Here is a 15621-nt window from a genome sequence, read left to right on the forward strand (position 1 = left end):
AGCTAGGAGTATCAGGAAGGTATACAGTAGACCTGAGCTACACTCTAGATGGAAGGCATGTCCAGAAGAGCTGCTTTGGAAACTCCAACACGCAAAAGTGTAGATAGTGTGCTTTCTCAGCAGTGCCAAAAAGACTGAGCCGATGTTCTCCCCATTTCTGCTCTATGCCACCTCAAGCTCAAATGCCATTTGTGATTTCCTAAGCACCTGCAACTGAGTTTATCCGCTCTACCATTTAAACATCCCACCATGTTGTTTGCAACTAAGGAAATATCTAGGAGGTCAAGCAATTTCCAGAAGCATAGAGCCTCCTGATAGAGTGCAAAACCCCACCTCACCGTGAATGTTGCAGTACCACATGGCAGAGGCACTGTCTGTGAGCACCTGTACTAGCCTTCCTTTGATGATGGGCAGGAACGTCTTTAATGCCAAGTGAACCATCCTCAACTCCAACAAACTGATGTTGAGGTGAGACTCTGCTGGAGACCTGAGGCTTTTGATGATTACCTCTCCCAGATGGCCTCACCAACCCAGCAATGATCCATCAGTGAGCACCATCAGCTCTAGTTGGGGTAAGGAGACTCACTGACCCAATCGTGGTCCAGTAGCCACCACTGCAGATATTTTGCAGTCTTTTCTGAAAGATGGATACAATCCAACAGATTCCCCTTATGTTGTGCAACTGGGATTTGCGGTCCCACTGCAAAGCCCATGTGTCAATTGCATCAAGATCATAGTCTGAATACCCCGGACTCTCCGCTTTGGGGTGAGGGGGTGGATGCACAAATGATACCTAGAATAGCTCTGATGAACAGGAGCATCTATGAAAGAGCCAGCCATGTGTGATTTGAGGGCCAGGTTGGTTGATGATAAAAATTGTTTTCCAAATGGTTCTATTAGTTTATATTCATGGTCAGTTGGAGTAACAGGAAAAGCACTGGAATTAAGTTTGCTGGTGGGCACCTGTACTACCAGCCTCTTGGGTGTTGAACAGGAAAGGCTGTGTCGCCTGGTGCAGGGTGAAGGCGAAGAACAACCTGTCTGTTAACAGGAAGATGTGAACAAGGTTTTGACCAAGTGCCCAAAAGAGTACCTGTTAGGGCCTCTTTAAATGACAACAGTGTCTCTGTGGGAGCCGGACATGTTGCAGTACTCTGTCAACACAATGATCTTCACTTCTATGGTGAGTAGTTGTCGATCTAGAATGACAGTAAAAGATCCATTTTCCTCCATGGCAGAACAGAGGGGCTTCTGGGGGACTCAGGCCAGTATATGGTAAAGTATCAAGCCCACAGGCAACCAAGTTCTGCATCCCAGTTATGTCATATGGGGGAACATGTTTTTTCTGTCCCCTTTCTCAAAGCTGTTATTACCCAAGTCTGTGACAAAAAGCTTGTGTAAAGTCTAGGCCCTACTATGCGGTAAGGGCAAACTATTAGAATCTGAAGGACTGCCTAGTGGTTGTGTGCCGGTTAGAGCCAGCTGTAATCCTGGTCAAGCTAGTGGTGGATTCTGCACAGAGACAGACAGCACAATTTGCTGTCCCTCCTCTTCTAGTGTCAATGGTGTTGGAATTGGTGTATACTTACTGCAATGTTGTTGATGGAACTGGGAATCCATGGTGCACCGGGACTAAGCTCAATATCATCTCTGAAAGAGTTTGGGAGCGAGGCTAGGATACATGCGGACACCCTTGTGTCCTCCCTGTAATCTACAGAGTGGCGGAAAGGGAGCTGATACACATCGACTTCTTACGTTCTTCTTGCACTTAACTTAAGATCAAAATGATGATTTGCTGTGTAACTGGATCTTACTTTTGACCGGTCACAGCGTGGAGTGTTGCCGTGCTTGGCAATGTAACGTTTGCAGGGCTGGACTGAGAACCAAATGCAGCCCTGGCAAAAAAAAATGTTAAAAGCAGCCCTTCTCACTTCTTCACCACTCTGTCCTTCCATACATTCATTTTTCCTATCCTCTCGTCTCCCTTTCTGACATATCCCCTTCTCTTTTCCTCCCTCCTCTGTATTTACTTATGCCTCCCTCTGTGCCTGTGACAGCTTAGTGACAGAGGCACCAGCAACTGCTCTGGGTCTTAATAAAACAGCCTCCTAAGGCACCTGCACACTGAGAAACACGTGATGATAAATGTCCTGTCCAGCCCTGAAAGTTTGGCCTCATATTCCCATATGGCTGTTGGATTCATGTTGAAGCAGCCATCACAGGCTAGGGGCTCATGCTCCAAGTCGCACAGACAGACTATATGTGGGTCCACATATTGACATCTGTTTGTGACAGCCTCTATCTGGCTTTTACCCTGTTGGGGTGACATTCCCCCTTATAATGAAAATGTCACTTACCCAGTGTACATCTGTTCGTGGCATCAGTCGCTGGAGATTCACATGTTCTGCATAGCTCGCCATCTGGTGTTGGGTCGGAGTGTTACAAGTTGTTTTTCTTCGAAGAAGTCTTTCGAGTCACGGGACCGAGTGACTCCTCCTTCTGTCTCCATTGCGCATGGGCGTCGACTCCATCTTCGATTGTTTTCCCCGCAGAGGGTGAGGTAGGAGTTGTGTTGTAGTAATAGTGCCCATGCAATGGAGTGACTAAGTACGTACCTATTTAAGGTTAAAATAATATATACAAATGTACAAAGTTGAAGCTAACTTCCGAACTGCTACAGGCTCCCGGGGAGGCGGGTGGGCACATGTGAATCTCCAGCGACTGATGCCACGAACAGATGTACACTGGGTAAGTGACATTTTCAGTTCGATGGCATCTGTCGCTGTAGATACACATGTTCTGCATAGACTAGTAAGCAGTTATCTCCCCAAAAGCGGTGGCTCAGCCTGTAGGAATGGAAGTGGTTTGAAATAATGTTCTTAACACGGCTTGACCTACTGTGGCTTGCTGTGCGGATAGCACGTCTACACAGTAGTGCTTGGTGAACGTGTGTGGCGTAGACCATGTGGCTGCCTTACATATTTCTTGCATTGGGATGTTTCCTAGAAAGGCCATAGTAGCACCTTTTTTTCTGGTTGAGTGTGCCCTTGGTGTAATGGGCAGTTGTCGTGTTGCTTTAAGGTAGCAGATTTGGATGCATTTAACTATCCATCTGGCTATACCTTGTTTTGATATTGGGTTTCCTGCATGAGGTTTTTGGAATGCAATAAATAGTTGTTTAGTCTTTCTCATGTTCTTCGTTCTGTCAATGTAGTACATTAATGCTCTTTTGACATCTAATGTATGTAGTGCCCTCTCAGCTACGGAATCTGGCTGTGGGAAGAACACTGGTAGTTCCACTGTTTGATTTAGGTGGAACGGTGAAATAACCTTTGGTAAAAATTTAGGATTAGTCCTTAGGACGACTTTATTTTTGTGTAGTTGTATAAAAGGTTCTTGTATTGTAAACGCCTGAATTTCGCTTACTCTTCTTAGAGATGTAATGGCGATGAGAAATGCAACCTTCCAGGTTAGGAACTGTATTTCGCAAGAGTGCATGGGTTCAAAAGGTGGACCCATGAGTCTTGTTAAGACAACATTTAAGTTCCATGAAGGAACAGGTGGTGTTCTTGGTGGTATAATTCTTTTAAGGCCTTCCATGAATGCTTTAATGACTGGTATCCTATATAGGGAAGTTGAATAGGTAGTCTGCAGGTATGCAGATATTGCTGCAAGGTGTATTTTAATGGAAGAGAAGGCTAGGTTAGATTTTTGTAAGTGAAGCTAGTAACCCACTACATCCTTTGGAGTTGCGTGTAAAGGTTGGATCTGATTATGATGGCAGTAGCAAACAAACCTCTTCCATTTACTTGCATAGCAGTGCCTAGTGGACGGCCTTCTGGCTTGCTTTATGACTTCCATACATTCTTGGGTAAGTTGTAAGTGTCCGAATTCTAGGATTTCAGGAGCCAGATTGCTAGATTCAGCGATGCTGGATCTGGATGTCTGATCTGTTGGTTGTGTTGTGTTAACAGATCCGGCCTGTTGGGCAATTTGATGTGGGGTACTACTGATAGGTCTAGCAGTGTTGTGTACCAGGGTTGCCTTGCCCAAGTTGGTGCTATTAATATGAGTTTGAGTTTGTTTTGACTCAATTTGTTTACCAGATAAGGAAGGAGAGGGAGAGGAGGAAAAGCGTAGGCAAATATCCCTGACCAGTTCATCCATAGGGCATTGCCTTGGGACTGCCTGTGTGGGTATCTGGATGCGAAGTTTTGGCATTTTGCGTTCTCTTTTGTTGCAAACAAGTCTATTTGAGGTGTTCCCCAGAGTCTGAAGTAAGTGTTTAGAATTTGGGGGTGAATTTCCCATTCGTGGACCTGTTGGTGATCTCGAGAGAGATTGTCTGCAAGTTGATTCTGGATCCCTGGAATAAACTGTGCTATTAGGCGAATGTGGTTGTGAATTGCCCATCGCCATATCTTTTGTGCCAGCAGGCTCAACTGCGTTGAGTGTGTCCCCCCTTGTTTGTTTAGATAATACATTGTTGTCATGTTGTCTGTTTTGACAAGAATGTATTTGTGAGTTATAATTGGTTGGAAAGCCCTTAACGCTTGAAAAACTGCTAGCATTTCTAGGTGATTTATATGCAGTTTTGTTTGATGTACGTTCCATTGTCCTTGTATGCTGTGTTGATCGAGGTGTGCTCCCCACCCTGTCATGGAAGCATCTGTTGTTATTACGTATTGTGGCACTGGGTCTTGGAAAGGCCGCCCTTTGTTTAAATTTATACTGTTCCACCATAGAAGCGAGAGGTAAGTTTGGCGGTCTATCAACACCAGATCTAGAAGGTGACCCTGTGCTTGTGACCATTGTGATGCTAGGCACTGTTGTAAGGGCCTCATGTGCAGTCTTGCGTTCGGGACATTGGCTATGCATGAGGACATCATGCCTAGGAGTTGTAATATCATCTTTGCTTGTATTGTTTGTGTTGGATACATGCGTTGTATGATCTTGTTGAAATTTTGAATTCTTTGTGGACTTGGAGTGGCTACTCCTTTTGTTGTGTATATTATGGCTCCCAGGTATTGTTGTACTTTGCACGGCAAAATGTTGGATTTTGCAAAGTTGACGGTGAAACCTAGTTTGTAGAGGGTTTGTATGATTTGATTTGTGTGGTGTAAGCACTTTGTTAGTGAATTGGTTTTGATTAGCCAGTCGTCTAGATACGGGAATACATGTATTTGCTGCCTTCTGATGTGTGCAGCCACTACTGCTAGACATTTTGTAAAGACTCTTGGTGCGGTTGTTAAACCAAAAGGCAATACTTTGAATTGGTAATGTATTCCTTTGAATACGAACCGAAGGTATTTTCTGTGCGATTGATGTATTGGTATATGGAAATACGCGTCTTTGAGGTCTAAGGTTGTCATGTAGTCCTGTAGTTTTAGCAATGGTAACACTTCTTGTAGCGTGACCATGTGAAAGTGGTCTGATTTGATGTAGGTGTTTAGTATTCTGAGGTCTAGGATTGGTCTCAGTGTCTTGTCCTTTTTTGGTATTAAGAAGTACAGTGAATAGACTCCTGTGTTTGTTTGTGTGTTTGGTACTAATTCGATTGCATTCTTTTGCAATAGTGCTTGAACTTCTATTTCCAGAAGTTCGGAATGTTGTTTTGATAAATTCTGTGCTTTTGGTGGTATGTTTGGAGGGAATTTTAGGAATTCTATGCAATAACCATGTTGGATAATTGCTAAGACCCAAGTGTCTGTAGTTATATCCTCCCATGCTTTGTAATAATGACCTATTCTTCCCCCCACTGGTGTTGTGTGGAGGGGGTGAGTGACATCTGAGTCACTGCTTGGTTGTAGGGGTTTTGGGGCTTTGAAATTTTCCTCTATTCCTAGGGAATTGCCCTCCTCTGTATTGGCCCCGAAAGCCTCCCCTGTACTGTCCCTGGTAGCTGGACGGTGTTGCCTGCGAGGTGCTGGCTTGTGTGGCCTGACCCCGAAACCCCCCTCTAAAGGGTGTCTTGCGGAAGGTGCTGTAGGTTCCTCTGCTCTGCGGGGAGTAGAGTGCGCCCATGGCTTTAGCAGTGTCAGTGTCTTTTTTTAGTTTTTCGATTGCCGTGTCCACTTCTGGTCCGAACAGTTGTTTTTCGTTGAATGGCATATTGAGCACTGCCTGCTGTATCTCTGGTTTGAAGCCAGACGTTCTTAGCCATGCGTGCCTTCTAATGGTCACAGATGTATTAATTGTTCTTGCAGCTGTGTCTGCTGCGTCCATAGAGGATCGTATCTGGTTATTTGATATGTTCTGTCCTTCCTCAACCACCTGCTTTGCCCTCTTTTGTAGTTCCTTGGGTAGATGCTCGATGAGGTGTTGCATCTCATCCCAATGGGCTCTGTTATAGCGCGCAAGTAGTGCTTGAGAGTTAGCGATGCGCCACTGGTTTGAAGCTTGTACTGCGACTCTTTTCCCAGCTGCATCGAACTTGCGGCTCTCTTTATCTGGGGGTGGTGCATCCCCAGATGTGTGGGAGTTGGCTCTTTTCCGAGCTGCTCCTACTACGACGGAATCTGGTGGCAGCTGAGTGGTGATGAAAACAGGGTCTGTAGGAGGTGCCTTGTATTTCTTTTCCATCCTTGGCGTTATTGCCCTACTTTTGACCGGCTCCTTGAAGATTTCCTTTGCGTGCCGAAGCATACCTGGCAGCATAGGCAGGCTTTGGTAGGAGCTGTGGGTGGAGGAGAGGGTGTTGAATAAAAAGTCATCCTCGACTTGTTCTGAGTGGAGGTTTACGTTGTGGAATTGTGCCGCTCTAGCCACCACTTGAGAATATGCTGTGCTGTCTTCTGGTGGTGAGGGCTTTGTTGGATATGCCTCCGGACTGTTGTCCGACACTGGGGCGTCATATAAGTCCCAAGCGTCTTGATCCTGGTCACCTTGGCTCATGGTGGTGTGAGCCGGGGAATGTGACGGAGTTTGTGCTGGTGAGACGTTAATTACAGGTGGAGGAGAGGGTGGCGGAGTCACCTTTTTCACCCTTTTGGTTTGTGGCGCCTGGTCTGTTTGAAACTCCAGTCTCCTTTTTCTCCTAATAGGGGGAAGGGTGCTTATTTTTCCTGTTCCCTGCTGTATGAAAATACGTTTTTGCGTATGGTCCACTTCGGTGGATTGCAGCTCTTCCTCAAACCTATGCTTTCGCATCTGAGAGGACAGTGATTGCTCCTCTGTATAAGAGCCTGGACCTGGGTCGGTTACGGGTTGTTTCGGCACCGAAACCCTGTCTGTATCTTTTTTCGGCTCCGAGGTGGCTTTTTTCTTTTTTGGAGTCGAAACCTCTCGGCGTCGATCTTCGTCGGTGCCGCTGTCTCGGCGTCGAGCCGTTTCTACACCGCTATCTCGGTGTCGTTGCTTTTCTCCAGCACTTTCTCGATCCCAAGAAGGCTGCGTGCCGGTGTCTCGACCGGAGTCGGACGATCTTGGCACTGTTTGGGCCTTTTTCGGTGCCGATGGTCGGTCACCGAATTTATGGGTGGAGCCATGGCCTGGTGGCAGTGGCGTCCCCTGGGCCTTGTCACTTTTCTTATGCGGTGTTTTTGACGTCTTACTCACGGTTCTTTGATCGTCGAATTCCTCGGAGTCCGATTCGTGGATCGAAAAGGTTTCTTCTTCCTCTTGTTCCTCGAACTCTCGGTGCGCTGTCGGCGTGGACGCCATCTGAAGTCTCCTGGCTCGACGGTCACGGAGTGTCTTTCGGGACCGGAACGCGCGACAGGCCTCGCAAGTCTCCTCACTGTGCTCAGGTGACAGGCACAAGTTACAGACCAAATGTTGGTCTGTATACGGGTATTTGTTGTGGCATTTGGGACAAAAACGGAACGGGGTCCGTTCCATCGGCGTTGTTCTACACGCGGTCGGGCCGACCAGGCCCCAACGGGGGATCGAAAACTACCCCGAAGGGCACCGGAGCACGTCGACCTTCGATGTGGTGTTGAATCTAACTACGCCGATCCCGAACGCAACAATACCCACGAAAATCTTCCGATATTTACTAACTTTCCGTTCCGAAACTCGGAGCGACAGGAACACGTCCGAACCCGATGGTGGAAAGAAAACAATCGAAGATGGAGTCGACGCCCATGCGCAATGGAGACAGAAGGAGGAGTCACTCGGTCCCGTGACTCGAAAGACTTCTTCGAAGAAAAACAACTTGTAACACTCCGACCCAACACCAGATGGCGAGCTATGCAGAACATGTGTATCTACAGCGACCGATGCCATCGAACACTTAGTTTTGCTAAAAAGAATAGCCAGAAGTCCAAGGAGCAGCACTGCGAGGAGTGGAGAGAAAGGAACTGATATCCCCGTGCATGGGTGGCATTTATATGCACCTCTGCTTATCACTTACAGATCAGAACGACTTTGGCGCAGAGCTGCATGTTGTCACCTACCAATACACAGGACTTTTAAATTTCCCGGATCCAGTGTGATGCCTTGGGAAAATTCATTGGGTGAGGAATCTACGGTTAGCATCCATCACAAACTGGGAATTTTGAAGGGGTGCAATGTTTAACTTTCCCTTCTCAAGTCCCCTTTGTCTTTTTGTGGACTTTGACTAACCAGAGAAGTTTGAACATGAAGTGGATCGTTTGCAGAGACTGCTGTGTGACCTGGAGTGAAACTGGACTTACAACTTGGAGCGGAAGCTAGGCCTATGCTTCGGCTGAAACTAATTGTATTCAGTTATACATAGTGATACATAGCTCAGTTTCCCAGTCCTGGATCGTCTTTGGGTGCATGAAGGCATCTATGTTGCACACATTAATATTTGTGACCAAAGCTCAAGCACCTCTTGTGTGTCTGCAACAGACTTCCTCCTGTAGTCTTGGAATGTGCTGAAGCCCGTTTTTGGAAGAAACACAGATCCCCTGCACATTATCTGATAATTTTGGAAATCGTCAGAAAATCAACAAAATATGGGAAGGAGCTCCAGATCCATGTCAAAAAGCATAGAAAAAAGGGACTGACAGCGCACAGGTGTGAAGCTTATATGAAGGTCCGCTTCATCTCTCTGGGTCAGGAAGAAGCCAGCAGAGGCGCAAGAAGCCACCTACTTGCAGGCAGGGAGATAGAACTGCTGTTGAAGTTCACAGGCTCCTGGTTGGTAACTGAGGTAATTTGCAGTTAGAAGTATCCACCAGAAACAAGCTGCAGTGAGTGTTGTGAGACAGTGAGGCAAGGCGTAGGAATCTGGTTGAGGACCAGGCAACAGGAGCCAACCCCAACAGAAGACAATGTGCAGTTGGGGTTGGAATTTGAGCAAAAAAAAAAACAAAAAAAAAACTTAGAGAGAAACCACAGTTAAAGGAAAATGGTATTTAGCTAGTAGGCATCTGTTCATGGCATGTAGTGCTGTAGATTCAAATGCTCTGCATACACCTGCCATCTATTGTTGGGGCTAGAGTGGTGCAAGTTGTTTTTCTTCAAAAAGACTCAAGGGATCGAGTAACAACTACTCTCGGTGATTTTGCACACGGGCATAGAGTATAGATATGATGTCCATGCAAAATGTAAATGCATATGTACAAATATATACAAATATAACCGAATGGCTATAGGCTTCCGGGGAGGAGGTTAGGTGCATGTGAATCTACAGTACTACACTCCAAGAACAGATGCTTATTGGGTAAGTAACATTTTCTATTCAATGGCATGTGTGGCTGTAGATACACACGCGCTGCATAGTCTGTAAAGCAGTCCCTCCATAAAAGCAGTGGCTAGCCTGTGGGAGTTGCAGTTGACTGGAAAAGTGTTTGCGTTACTGCTTGGCCTACATTGGCTTGCTAGTACATCCACACAATAATGTTTTGTAAATGTATGTGGTGTAGACCATGTAGCTGCCACCTTACAGATGTTTCCAATGAAAGCCATAGTGGCTCCTTTTTCCCTGGTAGTGTGTGCTCTAGGGGTAACAGGTAAAGGCCTTTTAGCCTTCGCACAACAAGTCTGTATACATTTGACTATCCATCTGGCTATGCCAGATTTAGATATCGGATTACCTTTTTGAGGCGGTGAAAAAGTTCTAAAGAGCTGTTATGTCTTCCTAAAGACTTTGGTTTTATCATTATAGTATGAGTGCTCTTTTTACATCTAGGGTGTGTAGGGCTATTTCTGCAAAAGTGTTTGGGAAATGAAGAATGGTGGTTCAATGGATTGGTTAATGTGAAGCTGGGAAACCACCTTAGGGGGACGAACTTGGGATTAGTTTGAAGAACTACTTTATCCCTATGAAGCTGGAAGAAAGGTTCTTCCAAAGTTAGTGCCTGGAGCTCACTCACATGTCTGTCCGGGGGGGCCGGGGAATGATACTTTTGAATCCTTCCATAAAAACCTTACTCGATCCAGTGATTCAAAAGACTTCTTTAAAGAAAAACAACTTGCACCACTCCAGACCAAACACTAGATCGCAGGAGTATGCAAAGCATGTGCATCTACAGCCACAAATGCCACTGAACATGTGAGTTATGTTCTGGCTCAAACTTGTAAAATCACTGAGATTTGCTGTACTCATCAGTGCATTCAACATGCAGTACTATTCACACCACCTGCAATGCTCATAACACCAATTTCAAAATACCAGAGACAAAAGCAGGTTTGAAGATACTAACTTGTTAACTTCACTTAGTATACATAACTCCACAAGAATTTGTACTCATCTGTGCACATGTTGCCTTGACCCAGAACAATTTCGTATTTGAAGGGGAGTTCATCCTACAAACACAGCATATCTCTGGGGAGCAGTTTTTCTCAAAGTCTACCTTGTTTGTAAGGGCGTGGCTTTGAAACTAAATATACAGCACTATAACTCTTTCAGTAAGTCATTTGGAAGAGGTATATCGATAATTTAGTCTTCATCTACAAGGGCAATACAGATGAGACAGATAATTGTGCAATTTGGTTGAACTCGATAAATTTTCCTAAATGCAACAATAACAGGCAATTAAATTACCCTATGGAATCTGCCCCCCCGTAATTGGACACTGCTCATGTGGTAAATGTGCCATCTGTAGCTTTACACAGAAAACCATGGAATTAGATCTCAGCCTTCAGATCCCTTGGAAACTGATATATTTAACCAAATATAAAACTCAACAAAAATGCAATCTTTGTCATCACCTGTCTGTGTCGCATGATGTACCTAGGTACGACCACAAGAAAAGTGCACACTAGAATAATTCAGGACAGGAGTACCATAAGGAGCAAGAAATATAAAACAAAGATGAAAAAACACTTTCTTGAAAATAAAACACTGAAAATGACCTCCAGTGGTCCGTTATTGAGAAACTGAAATCACTGCACAGAGATCACTTCTGTATTAAGAACAATTTTGGATTTAAAAGCAAAGAACCATCACCAAAAAACTGAAAGAAAACATACCACGAGCACGCACAAACACAGATAATGCCACTGTCGCGCAATTGTGACGTAGGAGGTCGGTTGACTGACTGTTGTTTGGGAACTCGCTACTAATACATAGTAATGATGGTTCTCAGTGTATCTGAATTAAACACCCCCACCCCAGTTAGGTTCACATAACCTAAGCACTAACTAATTTTTCACAAAATTTCTCAGCATACATCAAAAGGAATATTATGACATGCGCACTCCAAGAATACGAGGAGCCACTGATTTACAATTCCTATTAGACTGTTACAATTGGTGTGCAAGTGTGATGATGTGCATCCACACTTTCAGTAATGCAGATGCCATGATACACCCTGTCATTTCAGAGCATTACAGCTGGAAATACAGTCTGATGTTGGTAAAACACCTTAAAAACTCCTTGACAAATGGAGGATATTTTTAAAAAATGGGGTTAGGATTTGCTTGCACAAATTTACAGCACCCACAAGTGTGGTCCTATTGGCATTTATTTGAGGTCAGCGACCATGGCTATGTTTGGTACACTGTATCTGTTTTCATGCTACTTGTCAGAAAGCAGCTCAATGCCTCGAGGTAGTAAGAGCTATACAAATACAATTTACAATTACAATTTATTTGAAGTGATCAACATAAGTACAGGTTTATGATCAGTTCTCATCTATTAGTCCCCCAGTGCCACCAACGACATAAAAAACTTATAGACAGATTACAAGAAAGATGATTAAAAGGACAAAAGTGTCTGTATTGGTTAACAGTAAGACTCAATTTGGGATACTCCACTGCCGTAAAAGAAACAACAAATGTGGATCTCATACTTAATTGTGTATTCTCTGGACCCCAGTGTGCAATAACAGGACCATGAAGTTTTAATAAACCCAAATTAAGGTAAGAAGGATGACTGAAGGGCTGAATTCTTTGATTTTTCACTCCTCACTTGTCACATGTGTGCAGTGTTGGGTTGTTGTGTGACGAGGAGTATCAAGTGTTACATTAGCTTCGCACTACTAGCCGTGACCACATTTATTTTTATCCTTAAGCTTTCAATGTGCTTTATGCATAAGTTTTTTATTTCTTAATCCATAGGTTATCTGAATTGAGCAATAGAAGCACAGAAGGGATCCTCTCCAAGCCCTGAGAAATGCCCCTGACCTGCTAGCAGGCATTTGTGAGGGCTGAAACATGTTGTCATTTTAAGGGATGACAGGGACATTGCACCTAAATCCATCCATCACATTGTTTTAACCATACGGGAGATAAGTGTTAACAAAAGCAATCTCCATCAGGTATAACCCAATGTATGTTTAGAATTATCTTGATCCCAGCCTTATCCAGACATAAGCTTTATCAAGAACTCCCTCGAAATAGAGGTTAAGTCTTTCCTTGTAGTATCTTTCAAGGGTGGCATATGGTTGCAAAGGATGAAGCACCTCACAAAATGTGGTGTGAGAGGCTTATCCAAATAAGCTCACTGGTATCCTCGAGTCAAACTGAATATCTCTATCTTGCCCTCTCCCTCCTTTCTTTCTCTCCCCCTCTGCCCTTGCCTGCCACTGAGCTGTATGAGTGGCATTCACATTATGCTTGACAGCATACAGGATGGGACTATGGGTCAGCCCACTTCCACCACTGCTCCTATTGTCCTGTGAGAGATGGCATTTGCCTGATCACATGAGCATATCCGCCTGAAAAGAAGTGTGCTTCAATACCAGGGCTGGTAAGCCAGTTCTTTAGTTTTAAAGGTTACCCTTATACACTATACCCTTTCTTTTATCTTCTTCTGCTCTTTTTATTTTCATGTTTAGAGGATACTGCAGTTCCCAAGGCAGTGCTAACGGGCTGCTTGCTTTTTGCTCATTTCATATGCAGTGGACCACAACTTGCAAGGCTACTGCCTCTAAAACATGGCGATCACCATGGAATGGCATTGTCTATAGCATATCATGTACAACACACTGATTTAAAACATGGTGGACATGCTGGAACTTTAATACAACAATACACTATGTAGAATACCATTACAGACGTCCACTTACTGCTATATTTACTTTTTTATTATTGCAAGCATATATGCCTGCCAATGGTAACGTGGCAGCATGTATGGTGATTTATTGAGTGCCCTAATCCATCAATGACAGAAGAGACACTTTCGTTATTAAACTACATCTACTGCCACCGACATGCCTTTTTGTTTCATGATTGATATTCATTCATAATTTTACATGTTTCTAGGATTACACGGTTCCTAGTAATCCCTATTTTGTAGGTTTATTTTCTTTAACATTACTTAAAAAAATCTTCTTAACCTGCATTAAACGTACAGACAAAACCACATTTTTTAAACACTGTCCATCACCTCTGAGTACCTATATTCCAGATGAATTTTTAACAGAAAGGCATTTGTTGATTTGCCTGTAGTTTTGTGGACCATAAACACAAATGCATGAAGTGTGGCAATGGAATAGTGTAGCCAGCTAAGGATCGGCATGACACATTTCGTGCTTGTTGGTGTTTCTGGCCCTGAATTATACCCACAGGGTAGCAGTGGTCGTTGCAGACACTGGAAGGTCAAATGTATTATTCTCACTCCAGCTCTAAACTATTTGAGAGAAAAAGCAGCTTTCTCCCCTCCAAATATTCCAGGAGCTGTATTTACTGTTCTAACTCCAGCCCCGGAATATTTTGGGGAAAGTCAAATTTCCCAAGGATTTTGAGGAGGGGTTGAAAAGTAGTAATATTGAATTGCAGAAAGTTCTGCCCAGAGGGCACAGCTCAGGGCAAAAAACAAGGAAGACCAAATTTTGTGCACTTTCGCACAAGGGGAAAAAGTTAATTGGTGGTGGGTAGGGTGTTGGGGGGGCGGGGGATGAGAAAGAGGGTTATTCTACTTTACTTCCAACAGGAATCAATGCTCGTGCTTACATCAAAAACTGCTGAACTGATTAGTACTAGATTTGGCATGAAAGCAGAACTTTACTCCGAAAGCATGGTTCTGCTGGTTTGGTTAAAACAGATTGAGCAGATTTGAGAAATAGATGTTTCAAAAAGGAGTTGTGCTGGCTTGAAAAAGATAACACCATTGTTTATCCCTGACATTTAATGCCATGCTCCTGTGATACGCAACTCCGATCAATCAGATTTGAATTTTAGAGAAATGTGATTGTCTGTTGAAGGGTGCTACAGAGGCCAGGTGACCTACTTGTCTATCTGACATTACACTGTCTCCGAAGGCACCCAAGCTCAGGCATTTAGGTGATGGGTGAAAGGTTAAGGGCACCTCCCAGCAACATCTTACAGGTCTCAGCCTGTTAGAGCCTGACAGGCCTTTGGGCCAGAAAACTGCCTTTTTCAGATACGTGGCAAACTTCTTCAGGTAAGCAGTCCATAACCACCTAACCATTTTTGACATAGGACTTTAACCTAAAACATAAGTCACAACTTCCCCAGTTCCACCATTTATAGATTATTAAAGGAGGTGGAATACCTCTTCTTTAAACATATAGAACACTGTCTGGACTACACTTCATACTGCTGTTTCTTGCTGCATTCCCCCCCCCGCGTCCTATTGCCCTTTTTATTAATATCCAATAGCTATTGAATTGTTGCTTCATGACTTCAGATGTGGACTATGATGATGACTGCTGTGATTGTGCTCAGATTTGTAATGTTTTGCTGCTTTATGATACAACATAAAATCAAAATAAAGTTTTAACAAAATGTATAGAACACCAAGCTCACTTTGTAATCAGCAGATGACATTTACAGCATGTTACAAAACTCCTGTATTAGGAAAAAGCTGCTATTTACAGTTAATAAAATAAAAAATAAAAAAACACATCCTGGGCCAGATTTGTCACTGAAGAATGAGTAACTATTTTGTGTTCGATATAACAAGCTTTGCCCAGTCACTCAAAGTAACGAAAGCCTTTGGGTAAAGTGAACAGATCAATTTCCCAACGCTGTATGCTGTGGTGGACGGAAGCAAAGTTTGACAAAAAATTTAGCAGATTAGTGCAGGAAGCCCAATGAACAAAAAAAACCTCTGTATGTTATCATGTATTAAATTTTGGAGGAAAAAAAAATAGTCTAGTGAGTTAGCTAAAGCGGTCTTTAACACCAGACCTAAAACAAAATAGCAAAGCCGGTGATTTGGGTACTTATTTGTGACTTTGCCTTCTGCACTTACTGTCTATAAAGTAAATCGTTTTGGCAGCAGAGGATGTGCTCGAATGGCTA

At 43.8% G+C, this 15621-nt stretch overlaps 1 protein-coding gene across 14 annotated transcripts in view; it reads right to left on the bottom strand.

Moving 5' to 3' along the window:
* NCOA2 (nuclear receptor coactivator 2) overlaps nt 1-15621 on the bottom strand; it is a 1057595-nt gene that overhangs the window by 438841 nt on the left and 603133 nt on the right. The window lies entirely within an intron of this gene.

The sequence above is a fragment of the Pleurodeles waltl genome, chromosome 2_2 (genome assembly GCF_031143425.1).
Source record: "Pleurodeles waltl isolate 20211129_DDA chromosome 2_2, aPleWal1.hap1.20221129, whole genome shotgun sequence".
Classification (NCBI taxonomy): Eukaryota; Metazoa; Chordata; class Amphibia; order Caudata; family Salamandridae; genus Pleurodeles; species Pleurodeles waltl.